We start from the raw sequence: 6,653 nt of genomic DNA, 5'->3' as shown, positions 1-6,653 counted from the left end.
GTAGCTGAATGGTCCAACAGAGGGTAAGCAGTTGTTGGTGCCAACCTCTGTGTCTCTGGCTGGAAAGCAAATTGGACCAAGGAAGGAACATGCTGCTCAGAAGAGTCATGAAAGTGACAAAAACAGTGGTCCGACTACAATAGTTTTATAGGTCACATAACTGAGAAAGCTTTTGATATGTTATTCAGGCAGTTCATTGCAAAAAGTGGCTTGGTTCCAAGCTGGATAAGGATTCAAAGAGCTTCAGGAAAGTTGCAAGCATTTGGCTTTGTGAGTATAAAGATCCAGAATCTACTGTACATGAATTAAGGTTACTGCATGAACTTCAATTGGGAAGCAAAAAGCTGCTTGTAAGAGTACTGTAGGTGCAAAGACCAAAGCCCAGCTGGATGAATGGAAGGCCAAAAAGAAAGCAGTCAATAGAGACACGAATGCAGAGGATTTGTTAGATGACATTGTGGATAAGGAAACCAAGGGAAGATATTGGATTGTAAAGAGAGCAACAGAAGGATTAATAAAAGAATACTCTAGTGAACTAAATGCACCTTCCCAAGATCAGGATGTACAAACTAGAAAAAGAAAAAGGAAGGAGAAGCAAGGTGTCCAGAGCTGTCAGAACCACCTTCTGCATGTCACAATCAATCCCTACAACCACCACGAACCTGAGATTGTTTCACAGCCAAGCAGAGTGATCCCCGTTGTCAGGAAAGATTTTATCCTACAAGAGGAAGAAATCCTCCAGTGATTAATTCTTTAGGCCTGAATGGGACAATTTTAAAATTTAAGGTTCAAGGTTCATTTTATTGTCAAAATATGCATGTACCATACAACTCTGATATTTGTCTTCTCCAGACAGCCATGAAACACACATGAAAAAGTAAAAGAAACAAAACCCACAAACCCCAGAATCCCCTGCCCCTCCCTGCAGGAAAAGAACAATGACAATAGCAATCCCCAACCCCCTTCTCCGGAGAAAGAAAACAGCAGCAGCAAAATGCTGTGGATGTCTTCATACAGTAGTTGTATTATATAGTGTATTGTGTATATAGTTGAGATGCATACTGTATTGAGTTGGAGTTTATAGCTAAATGTATTTAATATTTCAGAAATATTTGTGTAATTTTGTACATATATTGGTTGATAGATCATTCTTGTTCATTTAAATAATTCATTACGAGTTATATGTATAAATAAGTGAATTGCAAACGTCATCACATTGCCATGTGATACATGCTTGCCTCGCTTAATCATGCAGTTAGACCCTCATTTCGAACTCCCATGTCTTCTTTTGAACTAGTTTAATGTTCTGAAGTTACAAAACATAACAGATGGTACTCCTGTAAAAATATGTTAAAATGGAGGTGTGGCGGGGGTGGGGGGGGGGGTGGTTAGTGAAGCCTCACTTGCCTCAATCTCCTCAGGAGGTTGGGATGCTGCTGTGTTTCCTTGACCAAAGTGGTGGTGTTGAGGGACCAGGTGATATCACCTGTTACGTACACCCTCAGAAACTTGGTGCTCCTAGCTCTGTCCATGGAAGAACCATGTATGTGCCATGGGGAGTGGTCAGCCTGCACATTTCTGAAGTACACAATAATCTCTTTGGTCCTGACAAAATTGAGACTCGAGTTGTTGTGCTTGCATCATCCTACCAGCAGCTCTACCTCTTCTCTGTATGCCGTCTTGTCACCATTGCTGATGAATCCAACCACCGTGGTGCTACCAGTGAACTTGACGATTGGGTTTGAGCTGGATCTAGCAGTGCAGTCATGCCTCAGTGGTGTGAACAGCAACGGGCTAAGCGTGCAGCTCTGGGATGCACTGGTGCTCAGCGTAATAGAGCTAAAGATGTTTCTGCTAACACAGATTGACTGTGGCCTTTCTGTTGCGATGTATTAGGCTTGCTTACCACAGAGATCTAAACTTAAACGAAGACCTTAAGTCCTATCAGGCATAAATAGCCATAAGCCCTCTCACTAAAGTGGGATTATACTGTAACTACCCAATCTTCAAACACCAGTTCACCTCCCTGTTTATTGTTCATGGTAAGTTTAACTGCCAACAACCACTATTCAAGTAGTGAGTTCCCTCTCTCTACCAAGGTGAAGATACAAAATAGCTTAAAACACAGTTAAATTATGAATAGTGATGCACATTTAAATCCACAAAACACACCTGAAACTCTCAGAGGATTTCTATCTTACCTTGAATCATTGAATCATTGTCTTGAATCTTGAAACATTGTAAACCATTTCCAAATTAAAAAAACATTTTTATAACTCAAACCATTTCCTAAACCTAAAGCATTACACTTTTGTTAAACTCAAAAGATAAAGCATAAAACATAAAGGACAAAGAATTTCCAAAATTCATATGAACTAAAAATACACATTAAAGATGCAGTCAAACAAGTTGTCTTACAGATACCAAAGCCAGGGAAATGGATTCTAATTCTTCCATGTTCTTGATGTTGCTTACTTCATTCCAAATGTGCCCTGAACAGAATTTAATACCCTTTCCAGCCACTTGAATGACTTCACAAACATGTGACATTTCTTCAGATATCCTTTTCGCTCAGATGGTCTAAAAGCATTTTTTGGAGACATAGATCTTAGCTAGCTACCATTAATACTGTAAAGCTAACTTCTGAGTTCATAAACCTTTAAAATTATAAACATAACAGTTTTTGACATTCTAAATTATATTATCCATCTGGTTCTGCAAGCTAGCTTGAACTAAGCAACATAAGAGTCAGCTTGTCTGTTTGAAAAAACTCAAATTAACCAACCCATTGTCCTATACTCTACTCTTGATCAATAATAAAGCAGGTAGAGGTGACTTTTTACAGACGGAGCGTCTTCAAAACACAAAGCCTGTTTGCAAAGCGGTTCTATGAAGACTGCTTTACAATAGTGGTCGCCAACCCGTCAATCGCGATGGACTGGTCGATCTTTGAGACTTTCCCAGTAGATCCTGAAAAAAAAAGAAAAATAAATACGCAAGTACTGTTGAGAGATTGTTTCTGGGTTGCGGGGTTTTAGTTCCGTTCTTTCTGCCCAGTGCGCATGCGTGTAGCTACCACGCACTACACAGTGTACTTCAGTGGTCCCCAACCACCGGGCCGCGAGGAAACGATATGAGTCAGCTGCATCTTTCCTCATTCCCTGTCACGCCCACTGTTGAACTTGAACGAGGTCATTACCTACGCGAGGTCATCAGTTGCCTAAACGCAGTGATACCCTCGCGCCAGGGATCACTGGGTGCCTTGCGCGGCTGGCGGGAAGTGCCGTTGCTACTGGCCCAGAGCATGGACAGATGGGTGCCGCCTCTAAACCTGTTTACCACACCGAATGTTCGTGGGGAACCCAGTGCTAAAATATTCGCAGATGACCTAATTCAGGCTCAGCATTTCGTAAGTAGCATAGTAGCTATCTCGCTGTGATCCACTGAAGCAAACTTTTGTCGGCTGAGAGATCCTACGGGGGGGGGGGCAGGCGGGCGCCCTGTCGCACTCCTCGCTCGGTCGGTCGCTCTCTCCGGATTGCGACCACCGTGGCCCTGGCGCAGGGACCTCTGGCTCTTACCTTGTCCTCTCACTCCACCCACGACCAGCCGCACTGGCCAAGGCGTCTGGTGGCGGGTAGGTGGGAGGCTGCAGTTCAGGCCCAGAGGCTGTCTAATGAGGCAATGAAGCCCTCAAAACTGCTTTGGTACCCTGAGTCCAAGCACCCTGCACTTAAAGACAAACCTGTTGAGTTTTCCCAGTGGAAAAAATCGTGAGCAAGCGGGACAGAAGCTAAGTGCTGAGAGCCGCGAAAACTAAATTGCGGAATAGACTGGACATAAGGAACCCGCTTCGAGTATCGCTGTATTCCTGTTGTGTTTAACACCGCCCTGCCCCCATCGGCCGGTCTGCAAGAATATTGTCAATATTAAACCGGTCCACGGTGCAAGAAAAGGGTGGGTACCCCTGGTGTTTATACATTATTTCTACTTCCGGGTTGCGGGGTTTTACTTCTGGTCTTTTCTGCCCCGCTGTGCATGCGTGTAACTAATCGATCTGGGGTTGATCTTGCTTTCCACTAAGGCGAAGGTAGGGGATGTTGGGCTTAAAAAGGTTGGTGACCACTACTTTACATTCACACTTTAAGAACTGAAGATTGATTCCTACTTATGACCAGAAGTTAAACAAGCTGTTAGTTGGAAGGTTACTTGCAACTGTTTCATTTTACGAGATGCTGTCTTTAGAAAGCAAAGCTGGCAAAAAAAAAAGACAAGGAGTGAATATCTATCACACTGTTCAGAAATCGAGGATCCAGTTACAGAGAGAGGTGTTGAGACCCAATGAGGACAGTTCACCCACCAGCTTCTGAGGGATGATCATATTGAACGCTGAGCTGAAGACAATGAACACCACAAATGAGGCACAATTTTCTATGTGGGACAGGATGGAGTGGAGTGCTGAGGCTATGGCATCATTAATTGACCAATTTAAATGAAAAGCCAGCCGGAAAGGGTCCAATATAGCAGGAAGATGGGTTTTAGTGCAATGCATAACCAGCCGTTCAAAGCTCTTCATTATTATTGAGGGCTGTGCCACTGGATGGTAGTCGTTGAGACAGGTTACTGTTGCCCTCTTGAGCACTATGATGATGGTAACCACACATGCTGCAACCTTAATGTAGCAGTCTTTTATTTTATTCAGGCTTCCAGCAGTGTAATCCACTGAATCTGACCAGTTACGCATGTAATTGGACTATGTGGTAATTCGTTAATGCAATCAACACTGGGGTTAGCTCCTGCTGGATACTGAAACTGTGGGAACAAGAATTTTAGTTGCAGCTAACACTGAATAAAATAGGTAAAGGTTAGCAATGCATTGTGGCTCCAAATTACCTTATCAATGATATCTAATGTAGCCTTGGAGTCAAAATCAACATAATAATCATGTTTATTATGCTGCTGATTATTAAAGACGATCTTGAAGAACATTGGAAATAAATTGGTTCAAGTAGGTGATAACAAGTCAGCCCATTTCACACTCATCTCTTTTTCTTTCTCATTGGCAATGTTAAAAGTTAATAACATGATATTTCTGAAAGCTTTGTAAAGGAAATTTTAATATCTTAGTAAATAGTATATACTGGAGATCAGTTTCTGGAACATATTGGCAATTAAATTTTCATTATGAACTTTCATTATTAACAATGAATTATTTGTTAGAAGGTTTAGTCTGAAAATATTTCTGGCCTTCATATCATGGTAGGGTTCAGACAAGTGTAAATATCCACAAGCCAGGTTATTAGAATAATCTTAATTGTTCATGTAAAATTGAAATAATTCAACATAGCTTAAAAGCCATTGCTAACTAAAGCCAATTATTTGTGACAATTTATAGAAGATTGTATTAGAGTTTCATTGCTCATCTTTATACTGAACTCATTTATAATAAATCAAATCATACTGGATTATTTAGCAGATTCTGTGCAGATTGCATTCCTTGGGGATGTGCCCACACTCTAATGCCATTCTCATTACTTTACTGATTTTTTTTTTCCCGTTTCTACTGTACTGCTGCATAGTTCTTCATAAGCTTTGATCATTAGGTGAAAATTTTAAAATAGAATGATGGTGTTCAACTTGCAGATCAAAGTCACCCAGCTTAGGTCAGACATTTCTGTATCTGATCTACGGTGATAATACCGGCGTAGGTTTGCTGATAATTCTTCCCTAGCTCCTTGGGGACACTTTGCTGAAGGCTGCCTTTTTTAGAATATGGTCCTCTTAATTTACCCCGACCCTCTCTGTGTTTTCAAAATCTCTGGGAAAGGGAAGAGATAGGTCTGATGTTCGTGGAACAAAGTTCATCAAGGGCTAGTGGCACCAATGGAAATTTAGTAGTCTGTTCAGTTACACTAAAGGCATAGAAACCATTCAGATAAGAAGTGGTTGTGACATGCAATATCTATCAGTCTGTAATATAAAAGAGGAAAGCTGCATCCTGCAATGAGATATTGTAGAACCCCCCCCCCCCACCCCCCCACAACTCCTGAATATGAATCTAAGAGATGACAAAAAATAGTGACAGGAATAAGAAGAGAAAATCAGGAACTGCAATTGTGTAATGGTTAGTGCGAGGCCATTACAACACGAGATGTCTAAGTTTGGAGTTCTATTCCGGCATCCTCTGTAAGGAGTTTGTACATCCTCCCTGTGGAACATTACGATTTCCTCCGGGTACTCTGGATTCCCCTCACAGTCAAAGACATATCGGTTAGTAGGTTAATTTTTCATTGTAACTTGCCCCGAGATTAGGCTGGGGTTAAATCGGTGGGCTGCTGGGGGTGTGTGGCTTGTGCTGTATCTCTAGAGTCGCCTCTCCATCCTGAGGAGACGAGGTCCTTTGGAGTATGCAGGCCTCTCCTTCACATGTTCTACCAATCTGTTGTTGCCAGTACAAGCTTTTATGGAGAGGTGTGCTGGGGCAATGGCATCAACACTGGTGATGCTGAAAGACTCAATACACTAATTAGAAAGGCTGGCTCTGTAATTGGAGTCAAACTGGACACACTGGAGGCTGTGGCAGAACAGAGGATCTATGGAAACTCATGGCAATTTTGGACAATGTTTCTCACCCTCTGCATGCCACCTTGGCT

This window comes from Hemitrygon akajei, chromosome 19, assembly GCF_048418815.1.
Source record: "Hemitrygon akajei chromosome 19, sHemAka1.3, whole genome shotgun sequence".
NCBI lineage: Eukaryota > Metazoa > Chordata > Chondrichthyes > Myliobatiformes > Dasyatidae > Hemitrygon > Hemitrygon akajei.
This window is presented reverse-complemented; position numbering follows the sequence as displayed.